The sequence below is a fragment of the Felis catus genome, chromosome A3 (assembly GCF_018350175.1).
Source record: "Felis catus isolate Fca126 chromosome A3, F.catus_Fca126_mat1.0, whole genome shotgun sequence".
NCBI classification, from domain to species: domain Eukaryota; kingdom Metazoa; phylum Chordata; class Mammalia; order Carnivora; family Felidae; genus Felis; species Felis catus.
The window spans coordinates 9,586,862-9,613,216 of NC_058370.1; the positions used below are offsets into that span (position 1 = coordinate 9,586,862).

The 26,355-nt window shown below is 44.4% G+C and overlaps 1 long non-coding RNA gene across 5 annotated transcripts in view; it reads right to left on the reverse strand.

Annotated features, from left to right (window-relative positions):
- LOC111559754 overlaps window positions 1–26,355 on the reverse strand; it is a 496,575-nt gene that overhangs the window by 260,799 nt on the left and 209,421 nt on the right. The gene's annotated exons all lie outside the window — the stretch shown is intronic.

Below are 26,355 nucleotides of genomic sequence, written 5' to 3' on the forward strand. Positions count from 1 at the left end.
TCCTTAGGTATTAGATGCCCTTGAAGTTATGTCGAGGTCATGAGAAATAATTCTAAATGAAACAATTGTTTCTGAATCCTATAACCCCAACTACAAGTATCTTAAAGTAATCTAAATTTGAGTCTCTTATAAGGCTTAAGGTTTATAACAGAAGAAATACCCGCCTGGGTCTTCCTGGCAAAATTTACCTAGCATTAACGTTTCCTTTCTAAAGACCGGTTTCTAAAGATTTAAATCTAGCCACACATTTTCGCTATATGCTCATATTTTTCAGCTGAGAATTCACGGTCTCATCTATATCAGTGTATTTATACATCAAGCACCTACACGCATGCACGTGTGTGCGTGCACACAGCAACGATAAATGGTACTGCCCGCGTTGGTTAGTTTCGAAAGCACAAAAGAATAATGTTTAATGTACATAATTATGTATTCATTATTTTCATCTGTAATCCATTCTCTGCCTGACATGTAAGCAATCTTACTAAACTAGGCTTAATATAAATGGGACGATTATATATAGAATCATGAGGGGAGAAAACCAGGTAAAATAGCATTAAGACAGACATCACCATACATCAGAGCTATTGCTCCACTGACCATCAATTTTGACTTTGTCTATCCTCATGGCAAAGACAAAAAGAAAACATACTTTACTCTATGTCTCATACTTCATCATAGGAAAAACCGTACAAATGCATCACAAGTAAAATGTTTTCACGCCCAAAGGAAATTTTCACATGGATCTATATTTTCGGGGCCTCAAGCAACCTAACAGCCAATGTCTTCAAATTCGGCTGCACGAAAGACAAAATACAGGAATACGGATTTCTGTTTGGACAGTCCTTGTAAGAATATCTCACAGAAAGAGGAGACTTCTGTAGGTAGATGAGGTAATGCTATCCAAAGTTTATATAATGGGGAGATGTCACTGATCTTGGAGTAGATCTTACAAAATGTTGAATCCTCCCTTCCAACACCAGGGGTACCTGGTAAATTCATCAAGGCGACTTCCCAGTTTAGCGAAAGCGCTAACATTCCAGTTGACTTTGCCAGAGACTCAGTGTCTTTAGGAAGCAAATATTTCAAAGGCATGGTTAAACTTCCTGCAGGAAGAATTTAGGAGCTTGAAAGATCATTTAACTCAGACACAAAGCATCTTTTTAAAAATAAGTTTACTGACAATGTTTATTACATAAAATTTACCCACTTCAATGATTTTTAGTAAATTTACCAAATTGTGCAACTATCACCATAATCCAGTGACAGAATGTTCATCACCCCAAAATGCGCACGTACAGTTCATCTCTACTCCCTCCCCCTATCCTAGGCAATTGCTAACCTACTTTCCGCCTTTTTTTAATTTGCTTTTTTGGATATTGCATATAAATGAAATCATACAACATGTAGCCCCTCGTGGCTGACTTCTTTCGCTTTGCATGATGTTTTTGAGATTCGACCAAGTCCTAGCATGCATCAGGACTTACCTCCTTTTTACTGCCAAATAATATTCCACTGTGTGGATATACCACATTGTCTCCATTCACCAGTTGCTAGACATCTGGGTTGTTTCTAACTTTAGCCATAGTGACGCTTCCCAGTTTCCAGAGTCGTGCGACGTGCCAGAGATAAATTAGGAACAAGTTTTGCCAAATCATAAATAATTTTCTGCACACCCCTGTTTTCCCTCTGCCCCTTAGCTAATGTTTAATCATTGCAAGAGCTGACACTTATTCAAGCCTTAGGGTATGTGAAGCTTATTATGAGTTCACATCTGAACCCTTTGGCAATTAATTACTCAAGATCGTGCAGCTGGGAGCGCGTAATAGAAGGGCTCGAAACTTAGCCGTTGGACTCCCGAGGCTGCATGCGGTCATGGTACGCCACTGCCTCTTCATATCTCCATGCTGACCTCCCTTCCTCAGGGAAAGTCTCTTCCTGTTCCCCGAACAGCTTAGACTCCTGTTAAATGTCACGTACACCTCTGTGCTTCTACAGGACATCCTGGCAATTAACATTTCACGGCCCTATTTCCTTCCAGGCTGTAGGTTCCGGGAAGACAGGGACTTAGACTCAGCTCCTTTTTTTCCCCTCTGTTTTACCCTAGCCTTATTCGGGTCCATATAGGCATTCAACAAACATGTGTGAAACAAATGAGTCATTTTTTTTTAAATGTTTATTTATTTCTGAGACAGACAGAGAGACAGAGCATGAGTGGGAGAGGGGCAGAGAGAGAGGGAGACACAGAGTCCGAAGCAGGCTCCAGGCTCCGAGCTGTCAGCACAGAGCCCGACACGGGGCTCGAACTCATGAACCATGAGATCATGACCTGAGCCAAAGTCAGTCACTCAACTGACTGAGCCACCCAGGCACCCCGAGTCATTTTTTATTAGCATAACCTCCTAAAGTTCACACCAGGATAAGTTCGATAGTTGCCAAGCATTTCCAAAAAAACAGTATGAGATTTCTACTTTAGTTAGATCATTGAGCATAAGCACTTAAATATTGGAACACATTTGCCACATACAAAACTTTGATTTTGGTATATTTTGAGGATAAGCAGAGCCCTTTAAAGTGAATTAACCAATGGGTTGGTTTCCTTTAACGGGGTTGAAACACCAAAACCATGCCATGATCTTAAGAGAGGATGCTGTCTTTCCTGGTTATCAGTAAGAAATGCTTTTCCTATATCCTCAGTTTTGTGCTATTTGGGCCCCATCATACTTCGTTGGGGGATGGGGGGAATCTGTCCTGTACATTGTATAACGCTTAGCAGCATCTCTGGTCTCTACCCACTAGATGCCCGTAGCACCTGCCCTTCACCCCCACCCCAGGTGACAATCAAGAATGTCTGCAGATATTTGCCACATGTCTCCCGGAGGGCAGACTTGCCTCGGTCGGGAACCACCAGTCTTGGCGTTTTTCCGAGTATATCACATGTATTAGCTCATCGACTCCTAACAACCCCATGAGGTAGGTATCTATCATCATCATCCCCATTTCAGAGAGTAAAACAGAACAAAACAAAACAAAACCAACTTTGCCACTGCAACTTTAAGGAAATTACCCAAGGTCACAGAATCCACTCTCCACTCTACTGCCTGTTGCTGGTTAGAGGGGAACCCTGTGGTCACTCGTAGCTGCATGAAGCCAGGGGACAGCAATAGCACATCTGGCTGATTCTAATCCCAATCCCTCGCCTTCATATAGTAAATGAGTACATCCATGTTACTGGCTTAGCACATGCCTGGGACACAGTAAGAGCTACCTCAGGGACAGCTGTTGTAAACATTATTATTCCCTGGGTCTGAGCACGTTGCCGCTCAAATGAAACCTGGGTTTATTAACAAGAGAGAAGCTTGGGCTAGATGTCATTCTAGAACATATTCTATAATAGCATGTGACACTGTCAGCAGCACCCCCATTTTCTAAAGCCAGGGGATCAATTTCATATAATAGCTCTACTAAGATATTGAAACATAAGTAAAATAGGAAGGAAGTTAATAGCCCTCTCATATCTTATATCATTTCAAACTGGAAATCCATCCATCATAAGAACTTAACTGTTTACTGTGAGTTTAGAAGTAATAAAATGTCACAGGCTTTAGGAAGCATTAAAAGCTTGTGCTTTATTCAAAGAATATTCAACATACTTCATCCGTTCCTTCTGTTCACGAAGCCAAAAACCGAGGAGAAAATCATGATGCAGATAGAAACAGATGCTATCTCTCCCTAACCACTTGCCCACTAGAGTAAGGACTAGGGACTGAAAATTGTGCCCAAACCAATGAACAAGAATTTACTTATTCAGTTAACTACATACATGTATGCAGTTGTCTATACATTGGAATATGTGCGTGTGTGGGTTGAGCTCACACTCTGAATCAGACAGAGTTCAAGATACTGAGGGTAGAGCGGTAAGAAAACCAGACAAAATTGCCTCCCCTCGTGGAGTTTACATGGTAATGAGAGACAGAAAATGCACAAGGTAAGTATAACCACCTAGGTTTTGAACTTGGATGGAAAGAGCCCATTATATTCTGGCTTCCTTCCTTAAATGATATGGAAACAAAAGCTTAGCTGAGGTTGATGAAGACTGGGAGAATGTTACAGACAACATCAAGCCAAAAATGCTGATGAACCCCTCATCTTATAAATAAGAAAACTGAGGGGCGCCTGGGTGGCGCAGTCGGTTAAGCGTCCGACTTCAGCCAGGTCACGATCTCGCGGTCTGTGAGTGCGAGCCCCGCGTCAGGCTCTGGGCTGATGGCTTGGAGCCTGGAGCCTGTTTCCGATTCTGTGACTCCCTCTCTCTCTACCCCATCCCCGTTCATGCTCTGTCTCTCTCTGTCCCAAAAATAAATAAACGTTGAAAAAAAAATTTTTTTTAAAAAAGAAAGGCACAATCTCGGGCCCCCATTCTGGATCAGCACGAACAACATCTCCAGGGTAGTTGAAGGCGCACTCGAGTGTGGGAAGCACTGTACTGTCCGCATTTGGGCCTCACCCACTTCCCTCATTAACGGTCATGACCAAGAGAGTGGTGGGGCAAGAGGAGGGATGGAGGGCATGAAATGTAAGAAGGCCTCGTCCTCAGGCTCAGGCCAATGCCCCACCTCACGGTGTCCAAACGCAACATTAGCTCACACACCCTGAGAGTGCACATCGCCTTCAGTTGTGTGCCTTAGACACATCTCTTGCCTGACTCCAGTCCAGGCCCCGTAGAGGGCCTTTAACTTAACTGACAATGGCCTATTTCCATAGTGCTAGGAACAGAAGGCGACACGGAAACATCTAGCACAACTCCATATTTTTGTAATTGGAAAACCTAATGCTGAAAAAACCTAATACCTCGGGGATGCAAATGGCCCCGAGTTGAGCGTCTGATCCATGTCAGAGGAGAAAACCCAGGGGTCCTGTCATTGGGGCCACTTCCTACCACGCCCAGCGACCCCTCTCCCCCGCTGGCCACAGCTTCTGGATCCGCTTGTAGAAAAGTGACAAGGTCCTGGAAGAAGGTTAAGGATTGTGAAAGTGCCATGGTTATTCCTTAACCAACAGATCATTACAAATGGTTGCTTGTTGATCAATAACCTGGTGGCCTAAGTAACACGAATATCCTTAAAGGAACTTGAGAGGGTATTTTCTTTTACTTGATGAGAAAGTCAATTTTTAAAATAATCAAAGGCAAAGATTTCCTAGGTTCCACACCAAATCCATACAGGGGGTCGGGGGGGGAATGATAAATTGGCCTTGATCAAAATTAAGCAAGATGCTATGAGGAGAATAAAAAGACAAGCTTTTGACAGAAAAGAAATACTTGGAAATCATGTATCGGATGGAAGGCTTGTATCCAGAGTCCATGAAGAATACCCAAAATGCAATCATCAGAAGGCAGACTAACACAAAAAGTGGGCAAACGATTTCAAGAACTGCTTCACCAAGAAGACGTATGGAAGGATTGCAAATCAACATGTGAAAAGCTGTGCTGGTCATTAGGGACCAGAAATTAAAATTTTAAAGAAGTACATAACCGTTTAAATATCTAAAATGATCAAGCTGGCCAAAGTAAGTGTTGTTAATGGACTCACACTACACGGCTGGTGGGAATACAAAATAACTGAATATCAATTACACCTCAATTTTTAAAAAATATATATACTAAGAGAACAATAACAACAAATATTCTTTTCCTTTTTTTTTTTATTTTTTAATGCTTACTTATTTTTGAGAGAGACAGACAGACAGACAGAGCATGAGCAGGGGAGGGCCCGAGAGAGGGAGACACAGAATCTGAAGCAGGCTCCAGGCTCTGAGCTGTCAGCACAGAGCCCGACGCGGGGCTCAAACTTGTGAACCACGAGATCATGACCCAAGCCAGTTGGACGCTTAACCCACTGAGCCACCCAGGCACCCCATGGCTGTTTTTTAAACACAACATACCATGTATCTACTGCCCAGAGATTTCACATTCACTGTTCCCTCTGCCTGTAATGCTTTTCCCCAGAGATTCAAAAAGTTTGTTTCTCAATACCTTGTCTGTCTTTGCTCAAATGTCACATTCTCTACATATGAGCTTACCTCATCCCTTCCCCCAGAGCTTCCTTTTCCTATCCCCAGCTGTATCTTCCTGCTCCCCACTTAATATCTGGCATCCTATCTATTTTGTGTCTTTATCTACTTAAACACCTGCCTCTGCCCTCAGAATGTAAGCTCTCTGGGAGCCGGGAACTGTTGACTGTTTTTATTCAGGGCTCTATTTCCAGTGCCTGGAATGATGCCCAGCAGGTATTAGAAGCTCAATAGTATTTGCCGCATATTGATCCAGTTAGGTCTTTACCTTTCAGGGGCTCACAGGCACCTTACACTGGCATTTTTGCACCTCCCCGGCAGCTATATATTCTGAGACTCCACTATGAAAAAAAGTCACCGACCGAAATTCTGAGTTACCAGTTCACACAACATTCGAAACCCCAGAGTAAATATGTGAGAATAGACGCAACAGCATTTTATAAGCTGCAAATCACTACATTATTGTTTTAAGTGATCTCTACGTCCAGTGTGGGCCTCAAACTCATGACCTCGAGATCATGACGGAGGTCATGACGGAGCCATGCTGACGGAGCCAGCCAGGTGCCCCAGAACTACACTACATCATTATTAATAACAAGACTTATGTGACTTTTCTGAGTCTGGGGTGACTTAATTCTGAGCAAGTCACTCCTACGTGTCCGGACCTCACTTAACCCACCTGTAAAATAGCACTTTAAACTCAACAATGTCTAGAATCTTTAGGGCAGTTCAGCTTAGTGCCAGAGAATATAGATGGTTACCAGACAGACCTGGGCTCAAGTCTTGGCCATGCCCAAAACCCCCCACAGATCTTGGGAAGTCACTTAACTTCTCTCACCCTCACTCTCTACATCTATAAAATGGGGGCAAAAAAAAAATGTCCCTGCCTCTTTGGAAACCATTAAGAATAAAATGAGAGGGGCTCCTGGGTGACTCAGTTGGTTAAGCATCCGACTCTTGAGTTTGACTCACAGTTCCTGAGATCTAGCCCCATGTCAGGCTCCGCGCTGTTAGCGTTAACAGCCTGCTTGGGATTCTCCCTCTCCCTCTCTCTCTGCCCCTTCCCCAATCTCTCACTCTCTCTCTCTCTCTCAAAATAAATAAACTTAAAAAAAAAGAATAAAATGAGATAGTACCTGAAAACCACCAGGCATACCGTAAGTATCCAAAAAGTGATATGCATTATAGCATTGTATTTTCCCTTTTTTCCCATCTTTAACACAATGTCACTTTTATTGGATATTCCAGTCCCTTCTACCTTCTACGAGAATTGTGTTTCAATTTTAATTCAAATACTTCTAAATCTTGAAAGTGAATGAATTAAAGCTGCTAGCCAGTAAAACTCAATTCAGTATAAATGCTCCCAGGTAGAAAGTTTCCAAAAACCATTGAGCCCCACCCACCCATCTGGGCCTGGAGAGTCAGAAAGTTGAACCACATTACATACTGCTCTATTTTAAATGCCACAATGAACTGTACAGGCTTAACTGCAATTAAATAGTCCCTGCTGACCACTGAATATATAGTACATCATGTTCAAGAGAGGCAAAACTGTCAGATTAGTGGAAATTCATTTTGGGATTGCTGGGTAATTTCAAGAGCTGACAGCCAAAGAAAAATCCATGATCCCCTGTGTGTACCAGCATATATCACTCTTTAACAGCAGCTGTTTGGGAACTCATAATGCAGCAGTCTTCCTGATTCCAAAGTTCACTTCCAGAACAAAGTTGGAAAAAAAAAATGGGAGTGATGAGATCATTGTTTTAAATGGTAAAAAAAAAAAAAAAAAGGAGAGAGAGACCCTTCTTGTACCAATCTTAGCTAAACAAATTGGAAGTGGGCTTCTAAAGCTGGCATAGGCTTTGGAAGCCAGTCACTTCTGAGCTGAGGACTGGGGGCTCTCGCCCAGGTAACCGTTCTGGACATTAGTTCCGGACAAGCGTTCTGGACATTGGTTCAGAACTCTAAATGGGACCTTGTTGTTTGGAGTCCTTTACCTGAATGTACATTTTTTTCAGATAGTTTTCTCAAAGTCACTTGACCCTAGATAGGAGTCTTCAAACTCTCCCCAAGAAGATACTTCCTAGGTGAGAATTTTTTGATGGGCAAAAAACATTTCACTTAGTCGATAAGCCCTGGAGGGCTAACTAACATGTATGAACTGTTCCCTGTGTCCCAGGCACGGTGCTAAAGGCTGCAGCCCTACGGCATTCTTCTAACGCTTCGTTGGAACTTCTGAAGTCTGTGTTCTTGTACCCACTATGCAGACGAAGAAGCTAAGGCTTGCAGGACACGGCAATAGGACTGTGATCCTAGCACCAGTACACTAGATTGGATTCTAGGCCATCTACTCTAGAGGAGAAGTCCCCAACAGGGGTCATTTCACACACACACACACACACACACACACACACACACACACACACGCGCGCCCCAGAGGACATCAGGCAACGTCTGGTCGTTGCAACTGCACGTTGCAAACAAAGGCTGCTGAACATCCTATAATGTGATGGAGAATCATCCAGCCCCGTATCTCAACAGTTCTGGGAAACGTTGCTCTAAGACAGTGATTCTGAAGTGTGGCCCCTGGACCATCAGTATGAGCATCGCCTGGGATCTTGCTAGAAATGCAAAATATAGGGCTCCACCCCCAGATCCAGTGAGTGGGTTAGCGGCAGCCACTTGCGTTTTCTCGAGCCCTCCAGGCGATTCTGATGTAGACCAAAGTCGAAGAAAACCCCTATTTTAGGGCCATCTGAACATGTGGACTGAGCTCCGCTGCTCACCCTAAAAGCTTACAAAACCTGAAAACCAAACCACAATGAACATCAAGGCCTTTGGTTTGTCGAATGCTACCCCATCAGAATTCTAGATCAGCCAGACCCCCTTCCTTGTTTCTGAGGCTACTATAAGAATGCCACTAGCCTGTCCAGGAGCTTCCCGGTGATGTGCAGAAACCAGACAGAATGCTGGTGAGTTCTTCGGGAGCATCCAGAGTCCCCTTCTCAATGCTTCTCAGGTCACTAAGATACTCTTTTTAGCAACATATCAGTGAACATATATCGGCCCCCCACTTAAGGCAGGTCCTGGGAGAAGTGCTCATACATGCAGCATCTCAATTATTATCGCTAAAAGGGACAATGATGAATACCATTTCTGGAGGACTTTTCATGTGCGAGACACCTTACCTACATGATCTCATTCCTCACTACGGCCTGGAGGTTAGGTTTTATAATCACGCCCATTTTAGAGATGAAGAAACTGAGGCTTATGTTAGGGATGTTCTATTAGATACAGACATGCTCTAACGGGGTTGCCAAATTCCAGTGTCAACCTTGGGGTTGACAGGAAAAGAGCACCAGGCTGCAGTGAATGGAAATTGTGCCACTAACGACAGCTTCTTCCTTGTTCGTAAAATGGAACGTTTAAATTAAAGCAACGCTAACTTCCTTCCACATCTAACCAGTTATGAATCGTGGTGGTAAGAATTGCTCTGTTTTCTCGGGATCAGTGCAATGAACACTGTAACTATTGCCATTGATGCTCACATTGATTTCATTACCTTGTACTGATATCAATTTCATTGATACAGCATCAGAAACTTTTCCTTGTGCTTTTCCAAACATGATCTCCATCCACTTCACCACTGCTTTGTGAGGTACGTGGAAGACACGTTGACTTCGTGTGATATTTGGCCACTAGAATGGTATGTGGGTAGCGAACATTTATTGTATCCTTGCCACGTGCCTGGCAAGTGCTAAATGCTTTATAATCCTTCTCCTTTACCCTCAGGGTGACCCTCTGAGACGAGCATGGCTCTCCCCACTTCGTAGATGAGAAAACCAAGGCGCTGAGAGAAGTCAGGACCCAGGAAGAAAAGCCATCGGTGCTGGACCCGCGTTTGACCCAACGCCTGACCGCCCCCAAGCCCAAGATCTTAGCCTCAGAGGCACAGAGAGAGCTGGGACATCCCTAATGAAATTTATCACGATGGAGCCTAGAATTAAGTCCAAGCCCCTGCCTCCCATCCTGTGGTCCTGCTTCTAGAGCATAAGTAGACTCCAATCTTTTATTCTGGGGCTGTGGGTGGGCATGGAATCAGGGGCCGGATCATCCTTGCCAGGACGCCAAAGACGCTCACCTCCACCCTGCTCTCTGTGTGGGGGCGGGGCGGGGCGGGGGCGGATCTGCACGGCGCTTGCTCCCTTTAAACGGATGCACGAGCCCCTTGGGAGATGAAGCTCGTTGGTTCTGTCACTCGTGAGTAATGCACCATAGCTCCCTGGTGGGGAAAATGCCAGATTATACAATAGCATGCTTTGGTGTGCAGCTGTCTTTAGAATAACAAATCCCCTCTTCTGCTTGTGAGCATTACGCCTTAATAAAAACCAAAATAGTGGCCACAAATCCCAGCTCTAGCTAAAGGGCATGCCTTGTAAATTCATGTTGGTTACACCCCTCACCACGCCCCGCCCCCCAAAACATACACCTTTCATAATTCACAGGGAACGGCCCAGCCTGTGGCTTTATTCACCTTTGGTTTTGGGAGGGGGCTGTATAAAAGGGAGCAACGTTTCTCAGCCTCAGCACTACTGACAGGTGACGTTTGGGGCTCGATAATTCTTTGTGGGGGTGCTGGGGATGGGAAGACTGCCCTGTTCATTGTAGGATGTGCACCAGCCTCCGTGACCTCCACCCAGCAGGTGAAAGAAGCCCCCGACTCCAGTTGTGACAACCAAAAACATCTCCAGACATTGCCAACTGTCCCCGGGGTGGGGGTGGGGGGGCAAAACTGCCCACCCTTTGAGGGACACCCCCCCATGTCAACGAGAAAACAATTCGCGAACAGTGTCGTGCGTGGGTGTTAGGAGAATTCATGCCTCACAGGTGAAACCCTCCATTCCTAAAGAAAAACACGAATATATTCATCCCCGGAAGAAAGCACTGGGTCCCAACCGTGTGCGACATAAAACAGATCTCCTTCTGCAGTGATCCGAGCTCAGCGGAGCCCTTTCCAACCACCGGCCTTTTGGGAGAGCTGCGGGTTCCGCACACTCCCGGCAAAGCTGGGCCGGAAGGCGGCAGTGGAGACTGCTGGAGGCGAGGCCCTTCTCCCCGAGCTCACGTCTCCACTGCGCTCACGCCAACTTCACACGTTCCAAACTTAGAGGTGAAAGCTCGCAGGTGAGACAGGCGAGTGGCGCGACAGGTTGGAAATAGCACGCTCAGGGGAGGCAGAGAGGATGCGTTTCCTCCCTGCCTGCCTTGGGTGGGGGCACGGTGGCAACAAATGGGGGCACTTTTCTTCGCAAGGGGACACTAAATCGGTGCTCACCTCCGGGCACCCTATTTCAGAGGCTCAGTAACCCGCCCCCCCCCCCCCCCGGAAAGGTAGTGTCTGTCCACAGAGGTTTTAAAAATGTGGGGTCTTGCCAACATTGAAAAACTGCGATATTGCTTGTAAAAATGCAGGTGTCAGACTTCTCAAGAAAAATAGGCAGTTCTGGGTGCCTTAGGCCGGCAAGTCTGCAGGGCAACCGTGATGAGCTGGGGCTGGGTGGTGGCGCCTCCTGTCGGCAGGGAAAGCATGTGGCAGTTCACCGCAGAAGGGCGGACCCACTCTTCATTTTAAGGTTTTTTGTTTGTTTGTTTTTTTAATGTTTATTTATTCTGAGAGAGAGACAGAGCGCTAGCCGGGGAGGGGCAGAGAGAGACAGAGCGAGACACAGGATCTGAAGCAGGGTCAAGGCACAGAGCCTGACACGGGGCTCGAACCCACAAAGCACGAGGTCATGCCCTGAGCCCAAGTCAGCAGGCTACTCTTCACTTTACACCTGTCTGATGGGATTCCGCAGACGACTGATTGAAGTGCCCCTCCTCTTTTTATTTACTTATTTTTAATTTTTTTAACGTTTTTTTTTATTTTTTTAATTTTTTTGAGAGAGAACGTAGTGGGGGAGGCGCGGAGAGAGAGGGAGCCACAGAATCCGAAGCAGGTTCCAGGCTCCGCGCTGTCAGCACAGAGTGCGACCAAACTCACAACTGTGAGCTCATGACCGGAGCCCAAGTCAGTCGCTTAACTGACTGAGCCACCCAGGCTCAGTTAAGCGCCCCAGCCCTCCTCTTTGTTTTTAACATGTGCTGTAGTAGACGGTGTTGGATATGTTAAAATACATTCAACGCATATATAATTTAGGAAGCATAACAAAACCAGCATCCATGAATCTGCCACCTAAATTTAAAACAGAACATGACCTTGAATATGCTCATGATTTTCTCTCCCCCTCTCAGGTACACGTTATTATGAATGTTGCGTTTGTCACTCTCCTATCTTTTTTGTATTTCTTTGCATCACGCACGGGGGCATCTCTAAATGATACGAGACTCAGTCTTGCTTGTGTCTGAGCTTTATAAAAACAGCACCCTAGGGTGTGTCGTCTTAGGTAACTTGTTTTTATCCCTCCCCTGTTTGCTTCTAAGACGCATCCACATCGTTGCCCGTGGCCGTGGCTCTTTCATTCTTCACTGTCGTGTAAGCCTCCACCACTCTGGGATTTACTTACTCCTTGCTTCATGTGGTTCCTGGCCCCTGCATTTCGCCTGACTCGCTCCTTCCCAGGGATCAGCTTTAGAATGACACTTTCTCGGACGGTCTCAGCTGCCATCCATCAAAAAGGATATGCTTTTGGGGCGCCTGGGTGGCTCAGTTGGTTTAGCATCCGACTTCAGTTCAGGTCATGATCTCAAGTTTCGTGAGTTCGAGCCCCACATCGGGCTCTGTGCTGACAGCCTGGAGCCTGTTTGGGATTCTGTGTCTCCCTCTCTCTCTGCCCCTCCCCCGCTCATGCTCTGTCTCTCTCTCTCTGTGTCAAAAATCAATAAACACTGGGGCGCCTGGGTGGCGCAGTCGGTTAAGCGTCCGACTTCAGCCAGGTCACGATCTCGCGGTCCGTGAGTTCGAGCCCCGCGTCAGGCTCTGGGCTGATGGCTCAGAGCCTGGAGCCTGTTTCCGATTCTGTGTCTCCCTCTCTCTCTGCCCCTCCCCCGTTCATGCTCTGTCTCTCTCTGTCCCAAAAATAAAAATAAACGAGGAAAAAAAAAATTAAAAAAAAAATCAATAAACACTAAAAAAAATTAACGAAAATTTTTTGTGCCCTTGACACAAAAAAAGGATATGCTTTCTTGTTCTTTTTTTTTTTTCCTTAACTTTAATTCCAGTATAGTTTACAGTGTTCTGTTCAGGCGTACAACATAGTGATTCAACAATTCCATGCATCACCCAGAGCTCATCACAAGTGCCCTCCCGCATCCCCATCACCTATGTCGCCCACCTCCCGTCTGGTGACCGTCCGTGTGTCCTCTATAGGTACGACTCTGTTTCTTGGTTTCTCTCACTCTCGCTCTCTCCTTTTTCCTTTGTCCATCTGTTTTGTTTCTTCCATTCCCCGTGTGAGCGCAATCACACGGTACTCGTCTTTCTCTGGCTGACTGACTCGCCTTAGCGTACTACTCTCTGCCTCCATCACGTTGTTGCAAATGGCAAGGTTTCATTCTTATTGACGGCTGAGGAAGAGTCCAGGGGACACACAGAGCACACCTTCTGTGTCCATTCTTCAATCAGCGGACACTTGGGCTGTTTCCGTAATTCGGCTCTTGTCAATAATGCTGCTGTAAACAGAGGGGTGCGTGGCACACGTTGCATCGGCAATCTTGTATTTCTTGGGCAAATACCCAGTGGCGCGATTGCTGGGTCAGAGGGTATTTGAACTCTTTGAGGAAGCTCCATACTGCTTTCCACAGGGCCTGTGCAAGCTTGGATTCCCACCGGCATGGCCCGAGGGTTCCTTTTCCTCCGCGTCCCTGCTGGCACTTGTTGTTTCCTTTCTGGTTATTTTCTATAGAGACATCTAGATTTTGTTTCTTGCAAGATGCTTGCCACAATTCGTAGCCACTTTTTCAGTCTGCTTATTTTCTTGCTTGTTGCTGATTGTCAGGAGCCTCTATGTTCCGTGAGGGGAGGACCTTGTCCGCTCTAACTCTTGCTGTCACTTCTGTACTCAGTTCTCCATGAATACATGTCATTTTTTTTTTTTTTTCAAAATGTGATGAATATTCACTGGCAAGGAATTGTGATCACACCCCTGGAAAACGCTACCTGGCCCGCTACACTGGACAGAGAAATCCAGTATTCCTTATTCACGGTGCCTGGAACCGAGGTGCTTGGTCAACATTTGTTGAGGGCTGTGAGTAGAAGTGACGTCTTCAAATTCTAGGTCATGCCCTTGACACAGAAAGCTCTGCCTGTGGCTCTCCATTTATGTCTCCCCACTTAGCGGAAGTGTAGACACAGTGGTAAGCTAGTTTGAGCCAGGCAGACAAGGAAGTCGTCCCAGGCATGAAGGAGCAACAAGGAAGAAGGTGTCCGGGGACAGACACCGTGGCACCGTCACACCAGCCCCAGGCTTAGAGGGAAAATGAACTGTTCTCGTGTTTAACCAAAGCCATTCTGGGTTCCTACCATGGTAGTCAGAGCACTATGCTGATGGACCCAGTGTCAGACACTCCTGGGAGGGGATTCTTCTCCCCCAACGAGACATACCCAACCACCGAGCCATACTCTGACTCTGTCCTCCTCTTGTCACCCATAGAGGTGACAAGTGGGCCCCCAAGTTCCAGGGATCCTCTCCGAAGCACCACCTCCTTCCCTTCCTCCAAGCTTCTCCACTCTGATACTTTCCTTGTTAACAGCATTTCATTATTTTTTTAATTTTGATCTATTTTTTTTTTTAATTTTTTTTTTCAACGTTTATTTATTTTCGGGACAGAGAGAGACAGAGCATGAACGGGGGAGGGGCAGAGAGAGAGGGAGACACAGGATCGGAAACAGGCTCCAGGCTCTGAGCCATCAGCCCAGAGCCCGACGCGGGGCTCGAACTCACGGACCGCGAGATCGTGACCTGGCTGAAGTCGGAAGCTTAACCAACTGCGCCACCCAGGCGCCCCAAATTTTGATCTATTTTTGAGAGAGAGAGCACAAGTGGGAAAAGGGTACAGAGAAAGGGAAACAGAGGATCCGAAGAGGGCTCCATGCTGACAGTGGAGAGCCCGAAACGGGGCTCGAACCCACAGACTGTGAGATCATGACCTAAACTGAAGTGGGACACTTAACTGACTGAGCACCCCCCAGGCACCCCCCCCCGGCTTATTGATAGTACTTTAAAATTATCTCTCGGGGCACCTGGGTGGCACAGTCGGTTAAGCGTCCGACTTCAGCCAGGTCACGATCTCGCGGTCCGTGAGTTCGAGCCCCGCGTCAGGCTCTGGGCTGATGGCTCGGAGCCTGGAGCCTGCTTCCGATTCTGTGTCTCCCTCTCTCTCTGCCCCTCCCCCATTCATGCTCTGTCTCTCTCTGTCCCAAAAATAAATAAAAAACGTTGAAAAAAAATTTTTTAAATAAATAAATAAATAAATAAATAAATAAATAAATAAATAAATAAAATTATCTCTCATCCCCATTGGTTTCTCTACAATGCTTGGGATTGGACTTCATTCTCCAAATAGCAGAGGAGCTGAGAGGAAAACAATGAGACGGCAGCAACAAGAAGATTCTATGACAATTGGTTTCCATGGCCAGAATTCCCAGACTTTCCCCAGAAACCTGTCTTGAATCTGCCCCCGACACAAACTAGATAGTCAAGACCCGACAGCATCCAGCATTCCCCAAATCTTTATGGCCTGAAAATGTCTAGGCAGGCATCACCAGGTGCCCTCCTCCGCCAAAATGAAGTCCTAATAAAACCTGTAGCTACAGCCGTGCAACTTCTCGGAGAACCCGCCCAAACCAACCATTTGGGAAATCCACACCAGAGAAACTAAAGGAAGTGACTTCTCGTATGAAATCGTTACTTATAAACCAGGAAAATGCTGAGGAGCATCTGCCAAAAACAATAGTTTGAGAAGAGCGGGTCGGCTGCTGACCCATCTGACGATAATTAACTGGCAGGAGCTGTTGTCTATTCAGGCCGCTCCAGGGTGGATCTAATGAAGTCAGACCGTTTGGGGAATAAGAAAAGGCTTATTTTTCAGTCCCGTTACCCCCGGGGTTGGCCCACAGCTCATTTAATCATAGTATCAACGCACAGAGAAACAAGACATCACGGTAACAGGAAATGGCAGCCATGTTTTGAGTGCTTCCTACACGGCCAGGTAATAAGCCACGCGTTCTAAACACTGTCTCATTACAGTTGCGTAACAAACAAACTATCACGTAGGTCTTTTCCCCACGTCTATCCCCATGTTTATCTAGGGGAGAACCAAGGTTTGGAAAAGCTAAACTATCATGTAGGCCCTATCCCCACGTCTATCTGGGGGAGAACCAAGGTTTGGAGAAGCTAAACAACGTGACGAAGCCCACCCTACCAGCGAGGCGTAAATTCAGGATTCAAACTGCTTGCATCCTTCTTCTTAACAGTCATGACACTATTCCCCAAACTCTAGCCATTTCTGTATCTCATACACAATTTTTGCCATATCTGTGTAACAACGGTCGTAACGATAGGAAATACTTTTCTTTCAATCCTCTTTCCTTTTATTTTTCTTAGCTGAATTTATTTAAATAGAAATGTTATATGAAAACCATAAATGTAAAACACCAAGAATCATTTACCTTAAGTAGATAACCACCTTGAATATACCACAATATAAACATAAAAAAAAATGCTATTAAATTCTACCTAGACTTAGCTGCTGAAGGATCTGAGCCTGAAGTTTGTTCTTGCTTTGTTAGGTGGGGAGGTTAACACATGAGAAAGTGATGATAAACACTATACTAGCATCAAGTAAGCCTTGCTCCCCAACCCAGACAGAAGGACCCAAAGAGAATTCAACGGGCAACTCCTTTCCACTGTGTAGGAATGTGTCAGTGTTATTTAATGATGGGTGAATGTGCTCCCAAACCATACTGAGTATCCTATTTTCTGTTTAAAGAAATACCATATTATTCTCTGCTCTCATCCAAGAGAAATATGCTGGAAACAGAGACTTACACTCATGGACATTTTTAAGAGTCTACATCAATTATCTAGAAACAATGTGAAGCTTGCTCCTCTTGAAGCCCACTGCTAATGCCTGCTTATGGACTAAAAATCTGAGAAAAGTGGTAAAAGTCAACATTAATCTATTTTTCTTCAAAAAGGATTTATCCATGAGTTCCACTGGTTCATTCGTTCAGTGAGTACTCGCTGAGAGCTCTAAGCGCTGGGAATAAAGTGATAAGCAATCCAGACCTTGTCCTGCCCTCACATGGCCTATGAAACATGAAAATGGTGTCATAGTAGCCTGACTACATGGCAACATTTATCTAACAGCAATGGAACAATCCTATACAGAGCCTTCCTGCTCGTTAAGTAGAACACTGGACTAAGAAATTAGACCGGCAGATGGGGGGCAGGAGGGATCATAATCTGGCCTCTTCACTCCTTAAAACAGTGTTTAACTGGGAGTGAAAAGAGTCAGTTAACTGTCCTTGGTTTATTGGTTGGAAAGGAGCCAGCCTCCCAAAAGTCTAGGACCTGAATTTCACTACTCAATTTACTCACTGTGTTTCTTCCTCAACGTAGAGAGTCACAGAACCCTCTCGCGTCACCAGGAAAACAGTGGTGATCAACCAGTCGGTGTCTGGGAATCAGAAAGACCTAGCCTCAGGAGGAGCCAAGATGGCAGACCAGCATGGAAGTTTCCTGTGTGTCTCACATCCATGAAATACAGCCGGACCAACACTAAACTATCCCGCACACCTAGAAAACGGATCTGAGGATTAACACAACAATCCGCACAACCTGAACCACAGAATTCAGCAGGTACACGACACAGAGGGGTGAACTGGGGGAGGAAGCTGCGGAGGGCAGGGAGGTGCTTTTGTGTGGGGAGAGAGGACGGAGGTGGGGGGGTGGGTAGAATATGAGAAAAGCACCCCCCCACACACAAAGCAGCGGGAGAGAAAGTGGCAAATTGGAAACAGCCGCAGGGACTGAACTAAAAAGGGAGAAAGGAGAAAGGAGAGGGTTTAAATTCCATTAAGACTGTAAACAGGGGACGCGCAGAGTCTGAAACTCCACAGCTCGATACCTGGCGGTGCTCTGGTGGGAAGGGCGAATCCCCAGGAGCAGAGTGGGGTCCCGGGTTCTTCGGGCCACATGGGGAGAGGTGGTTCCCCCGCTGGGCGGACATCTGGTAGAGGCTGTGTGGCCCCCGGACAGGCAAAGGCCCCAGTGGACCCGGGAGACCAACCACATTCGCTGGCGCTGGAACGAGGTCGCTGGTGGTGAAGACCGGGGCTAGACGTCTGCATGTTGGGATTTGCCACAATCCCTGAAACGCTGCTGCCACACGATCCGTGAACTTTTTCAGGGGCAGCCCAGCACCCAGCTGCAGTCTCTGGGCACCGGCAGCAGCACGGTCGGGCGAACGTCTCTGAGTGCGGCCGGCATTCAGCCATCGCTCCGTGAGACCCACTGCAGAGGGGCGGGAGGGGTCAAAGGCGCGATCCCCCAGAAGTAAGGGGTCGGGAAAAACAGCCACATCAGAGAGAAAACTCAGGAGGGAGGCACTGCCTGGGGCTTGGTCACAGACAGCGGAAAAGCGGGGAGTGGACGGAAGCCGAAGAAAAAGGACGGGTGCGCGACTGCTGGTCGGGGAGAACAGAGTTCCGATACTAGAGACCGGGTAGCCAGGTGACGCCATTGTCACCGGTCCCCCGCGCATGCGCAGAGGCACCTACAAGCGCCACAACAACCCACCCCAGGAAGCTAAGCAGCGCCATCTAGTGGAGAGCGGAGCCGTTACACTAAGCCCCGCCCAACTGGGCCAACCTCGCTCTTGAGGAACACAAGTCTCTCCACCTGCTTAGTTTATGGGCTATAAAACACTTCATAGTTTGACTTCTAGCAGAAAACGAAGTAATTTCAGTCATATTTCAGTCTGTTCGCCAGTCCATCTATTCATTTTTCTTTCTTTCTTTTTTCTTTTTTCTCTTTTTCATTTCTTTTCTTTCTCTTGAATACAGAAAGGGGAAAAATCCATTTTTACTTCCAATTTTTTAAAAAAATATTTTTCTTTAATTTTTTCTACTCTGTTTATTACTTTTGTGTATACATTTTTTCAAATTCTATTTTACTTCCATCATTTCATTTTAGTCTACTTCAGTGTATTCATTTTTTCAAAGCTTCAAATAATTTCCTTTTCTTTTCCTTTTTCTTTCCCCTTTTGTCTCTAATCTATCAAGCCCCTTTCAACACCCAGAACAAAACACACCTAGGATCTAGCATCATTTATTCGATTTTGTGTGTGTGTGTGTTTGTTTTCAATTTTTTAATTTTAATATTTTTTAATTTTAATTTTAATATTTTTTTAATTTTAATTTTTTCCCTCATTAATTACTTTTCTCCCTTCAAAATGACAAACGAAAAATTCACCCCAAAAGAAAGAGCAGGAAGAAACGACAGCCAGGGACTTAACCAACACAGATACAAGCAAGATGTCTGAACCAGAATTTAGAATCATGATAATAAGAGTACTAGCTGGAGTCAAAAATAGATTAGAATTCCTTTCTGTGGAGATAAGAGAAGTGAGAGCTGGTGAGGATGAAATAAAAAATGCTATAACTGAGCTGCAATCTCGAATGGATGCCATGGCCGCAAAAATGGATGACACAGAACAGAGAATCAATGATATAGAGGACAAAGTTATGGAGAATAATATAAAGCAGAGGGAGATTAAGGCAAAAGAGCACGATTTAAGAATTAGAGAAATTGGTGACTCATTAAAAAGGAACAACATCAGAATCATAGGGGTCCCAGAAGAGGAAGAGAGAGAGATAGGGGTAGAAGGGTTATGTGAGCAAATCATAGCAGAAAACTTTCCTAACCTTGGGAAAGACACAGACATCAAAATCCAGGAAGCACAGAGGACTCCCATTAGGTTCAACAAAAACCGACCACCAACAAGGCCTATCATAGTCAAATTCACAAAATACTCAGGCAAGGAGAGAATCATGAAAGCAGCAAGGGGAAAAAAAGTCCTTAACCTACAAGGGAAGACAGATCAGGTTTGCAGCAGACCTATCCACAGAAACTTGGCAGGCCAGAAAGGAGTGGCAGGATATATTTAATGTACTGAATCAGAAAATATGCAGCTAAGAATTCTCTATCCACCAGGGCTGTCATTCAAAATAGAAGGAGAGATAAAAAGTTTCCCAAACAAACAAAAATTAAAGGAGTTTGTGACCGTTAAACCAGCCCTGAAAGAAATTTTAAGGGGGACTATCTGAGGGGAGGAAAAAATGAAAAAATGCAAACAAAAACAAAACAACAACAACAAAAAACAAATCAATAAAGACCAAAAGCACCAAAGACTAGAAAGGACCAGAGAACACCACCAGAAACTCCAACTCCACAAGCAACATAATGGCAATAAATTCATATCTTTCAGTACTCACTCTAAACATCAATGGACTAAATGCTCCAATCAAGACATAGAGTCACAGAATGGATAAGAAAACAAGATCCATCTATATGCTGTTTACAAGAGACCCACTTTAGACCTAAAGACACCTTCAGATTGAAAGTAAGGGGATGGAGAACCATCTATTATGCTAATGGTCAACAAAAGAAAGCCAGAGTAGCCATACCTATATCAGACAATCTAGACTTTAAAATAAAGACTGTATCAAGAGATGCAGAAGGGCATTATATCATAATCAAGGGGTCTATCCATCAAGAAGACCTAACAATTGTAAACATTTATGCTCCAAATGTGACAACACCCAGATATATAAATCAATTTATCACAAACATAAAGAAACTCGTTGATAATAATACCATAATAGTAGGGGACTTCCAACACCCCACTTGCAACAATGGACAGATCACCTAATCAAAAAATGAACAAGGAAACAATGGCTTTGAATGACACACTGGGCCAGATGGACTTAACAGATATATTCAGAACATTTCATGCTAAAGCAGCGGAATATACATTCTTCTCCAGTGCACACGGAACATTCTGAGACACATATCAGCCCTCAAGAAGTACAAAAAGATCAAGATCATACCATGCATATTTTCCAACCACAATGCTATGAAACTTGAAATCAACCACAAGAAAAAATTTGGAAAGGTAACAAATACTTGGAGATTAAAAGAACATCCTACTAAAGAATGAATGGTCTAACCAAGAAGTTAAAGAGGAAATTAAAAAGTTCATGGAAGCCAATGAAAATGATAACACCACAACCCAAAATCTCTGGGATGCAGGAAAGGCAGTCATAAGAGGAAAGTATATAGCAATCCAGGCCTTCCGAAAGAAGGAAGAAAGGTCTCAGATATACAACCTAACATAACACCTTAAAGAGCTGGAAAAATAACAGCAAATGAAAGCCCAAAATAGCAGAAGACAAGAAATAATAAAGATTAGGGCAGAAATTAATGCTATCAAAACCAAACCAAACCAAACCAAACAAAACAAAACAGTAGAACAGATCAATGAAACCAGAAGCTTGTTCTTTGAAAGAATTAACAAAATTGATAAGCCACTAGCCAGTTTGATCAAAAAGAAAAAGGACCCAAATAAATAAAATCAAGAATGAAAGAGGAGAGATCACAACCAACACGGCAGAAATAAAACAATAACAAGAGAATATTATGAGCAATTATATGCCAATAAAATGGGCAATATGGAAGAAATGGACAAATTCCTAGAAACATATACACTACCAAAACTGAGACAGGAAGAAATAGAAACGTTAAACAGACCCATAACCAGTAAAGAAATCAAATTAGTAATCAAAAATCTCCCAAAAAACAAGAGTCCAGGGCCAGATGGCTTTCCAGGGGAATGCCACCAAACATTTAAGGAAGAATTAACACCTATTCTCTTGAAGCTGTTCCAAAAAATAGAAATGGGAGGAAAACTTCCAAAACCTTTCTTAAAGCCAGCATTACCTTGATTCCAAAACCAGACAGAGACCCCACTGAAAAGGAGACCAATTTCCCTGATGAACTTGGATGCAAAAATCCTCCACAAGATATTTGCCAACTGGATCCAACAATACATTAAAAAAATTATTCACCACAACCCAGTGGGATTTATATCTAGGATGCAGGGCTGGTTCAATATTTGCAAAATAATCAATGTGATTCATCACATCAGTAAAAGAAAGGACAAGAACCATATGATCCTCTCAATAGATGCAGAGAAAGCACTTAACAAAATACAGCATCCTTTCTTGATAAAAACCCTGAAGAAAGTTGGGATAGAAGGATCATACCTCAACATTATAAAAGCCATATATGAAAAACCCAACACTAATATCATCCACAATAGGGAAAAACAGAGCTTTCCCCCTAAGGTTAGGAACAAGACAGGGATGTCCACTCTCGCCACTGTTATTCAACATAGTATTGGAAGTCTTAGCCTCGGCAATCAGACAACACAAAGAAATAAAAGGCATCCAAATCGGCCAGGAGGAGGTCAAACTTTCACTCTTCGCAGATGACATGATACTCTATATGGAAAACCCAAAAGATTCCACCAAAAAACTGCTAGAACTGATTCATGAATTCAGCAAAGTGGCAAAATATAAAATCAATGCACAGAAATCGGTTGCATTCCTATTCACCAACAATGAAGCAACGGAAAGAGAAATCAAGGAACTGATCCCATTTACAATTGCACCAAAAACCATAAAATACCTAGGAATAAATCTAACCAAGGAGGTGAAAATCTATACACTGAAAACTATACAAAGCTTATGAAAGAAATTGAAGAAGACACAAAAAAAATGGAAAAAGATTCCATGCTCCTGGATAGGAAGAACAAATATCGTTAAAATGTCAATACTACCCAAAGCAATCTACATATTCAATGCAATCCCTATCAAAATAACACCAGCATTCCTCACAGAGCTAGAACAAATAATCCTAAAATTTGTATGGAACCAGAAATGACCCCGAATAGCCAAAGCAATCTTGAAAAAGAAAACCAAAGCCGGAGGCATCACAATTCCGGACTTCAAGCTGTACTACAAAGCAGTAATCACCAAGACAGTATGGTACCGGCACGAAAACAGACACTCAGATCAATGGAACAGAATAGAGAACCCAGAAATGGACCCACAATCATATGGCCAACTCATCTTTGACAAAGCAGGCAAGAATATCCAATGGAATAAAGACAGTCTCTTCAGCAAGTGGTGCTGGGAAAACGGGACAGCAACATGCACAAGAATGAACCTGGACCCTTTCTTACACCATTCACAAAAATAAACTCAAAATGGATAAAAGACCTAAATGTAAGACAGGAAGCCATCAAAATCCTGGAGGAGAAAGCAGGCAGAAACCTCTTTGACCTCGGCCACAGCAACTTCTTACTGAACATATCTCTGCAGGCAAGGGAAACAAAAGCAAAAATGAACTTTTGGGACCTCATCAAAATAAAAAGCTTCTGCACGGCGAAGGAAACAATCGGCAAAACTAAAAGGCGACCGACAGAATGGGAGAAGATACTTGCAAATGACATATCAGATACAGGGTGAGTATCCAAAATCTATAAAGAACTTATCAAACTCAACACCCAAAAAACAAATAATCCAGTGAAGAAATGGGCAAAAGACATGAATAGACATTTCTCCAAAGAAGACATCCAGATAGCCAACCGACACATGAAAAAATGCTCCACATCACTCATCATCAGGGAAATACAAATCAAAACCACAATGAGATACCACCTCACACCTGTCAGAAGGGCTAACACTAACAACTTGGGCAACAACAGATGTTGGCGAGGATGGGGAGAAAGAGGATCTCTTTGCACTGCTGGTGGGAATGCAAACTGGTGCAGCCACTCTGGAAAACAGTACGGAGGTTCCTCAAAAAATTAAAAACAGAACTACCCTATGACCCAGCATTTTCACTACTATGTATTTATCCAAGGGATACTGGTGTGCTGTTTTGAAGGGATACATGCACCCCAATGTTTATAGCAGCACTATCGACAATAGCCAAAGTATGGAAAAAGCCCAAATGTGCACCGATGGATGAATGGATAAAGATGTGGTATATATATCCAATGGAGTATTACTCGGCCATCAAACTGAATGAAATCTTGCCATTTGCAACTACGTGGATGGAACTAGAGGGCATTATGCTAAGCGAAATTAGTCAGAGAAAGACAAATATCATATGCCGTCACTCATATGAGGACTTTAAGACACAGAACAGGTGAACATAAGGGAAGGGAAGCAAAAAGAATATAAAAACAGGGAGAAAGGCAAAACATAAGAGACTCTTAAATGTGGAGAACAAATAGAGGGTTGCTGGAGGGGCTTTGGGAGGGCGGATGGACTAAATATGTAAGGGGCACTAAGGAATCTACTCCTGAAATCATTGTTGCACTGGATGCTAATTTGGATGTAAATTGAAAAAATAAAATTAAAAAAATAATAATAAAATAAGATAAAAAAAAAAAAAGACTTAGCCTCAAGACTTGGCTCCGTGACCTCCTATCTATGTGACTTATGTGGCTTTCCTCTCTAAGTTTCTTTATGGAATAGAATCGTCATAATAATTATACTGTGGTTACTGGAAAGATTGAACGAAGCGATACACTGAGATATGATCGCCCCTACAAGATTTTATTGCAGCTTGAAACACCACCCGTGTAGAAATGAATGTGCCAAGGCTCTGAGTTTCTTCCGGCATAAAAGGTGAAAGGAAAAAGACCCACTGGGATTCTTGCCTCAGGGGCTGTGAAATGCCTTGCTCTTGGAGAAGAATCATGGAACCCACTGAGCATGCTCCTGGCAGTCTTGTCATGCAGGGAGGTGCTGCTATGGTCATGCTTCCTGTATTGATGCAGGTGCCACTTGTCATTCACTACACCAGTGGTTCTCAAATAGGGACCATTTGGGCCCCAGAGGACATTTGACAATGTCTGGAGATATTTTCGTTTGTCACGCTGGGTGGGTTGTAGGTAGAGGACAGGGACACTGCTGAACAGCCTACGATGCACAGGACAGCCTCCACCACAGGAAATTATCACGGTCAAAACATCAATCGCGCTCCTGTTCTGGAATAAGGCGAACCTCACCAAACCAGTGCCTGGTGGTAAAGTAAACCCTTGTATTTCTAAGTCAGGACACCTGTGCCCTAAGGAAACCAGATGATGCAAATGGATAAAACAAGAATATTTCAAAGGGAAAGAAGAGTCAGATGTGGGAAAGCTTGGTGAGAGTGAAGACGTGGGGCTTGGAGGAGGCGTGTTTACTCTCTGGAGTGTTCCCTCCACCAGTCTAAAGAGCAGAAGACAAGGATCCAGGTATTAGATTGTTTGGCAGTGAGTCCCTCCCTTCTGTGAAGAAGCACACCGGGACCCAAACTGCCGGGGGTTCCACATAACCAGAGATGTTAATGAGTAACCCTAAAATGTGATTCAGTAAAATTGCCCAATTTTTAAAGTTTATTTATTTGGGGGAGGGAGTACGGGCAGAGAGAGGGAGAGAGAGAATCCCCAACGGAGCCCGATTAGGACTGGACCCCACAAACCTTGAGATGACGACCTGAGCCAAAACCAAGAGTCAGATGCTTCACCGACTGAGCCACCCAGGCACCCCTAAAATTTCACAAGTTTTAAGGAGCTTGCAAGGGAAGTCGGTTGTGGGCCAAATATGGCTCATGCTCATCCGAGTGACCTTGGAGGGTGAATCAATTCAACACAACGAGATAAGTACAAAGTAGAAGTGAGTACCAAGGTGGAGAGGCAGCCCGGAGCTTGGCCGTGTTACCCGCCACCCAGATAAATGGAGAGGCCTTGGAAGGCAACAGGCACAGCAGCAAAGAACCTGGGCTACAGAAGAAGTCCTGGCCACCATCACTCCGCTGGAGAAGTTCCTCCTGTCTCTAAGTATCTATAGGATGCTAAGCACGTCCCCTTGTGATGCTGGTCTCAGGCGGGGTGAGATAAGACATGCGCAGCACGTGATAAGGACACCGTTAAAGGCAGCCGTGACAGTGGCTTGTTCTGCAAAGTCCCAACTTGGTTTTGAAATCGGCCCTGTGATGAAACCACAGTAGAATAAAGACTGTCAGCTTACAGCATTACTTCTGGTCTGACAGGTAAGTGGGCTTCCATTTGGGTCTTATGCTCTGTATTTGAGCACTCTAATTGGGGGAATGAGGTCCAAGTCAGGATAAATCACAGATATGCAAACTTTCTATTTTGTGTATAATT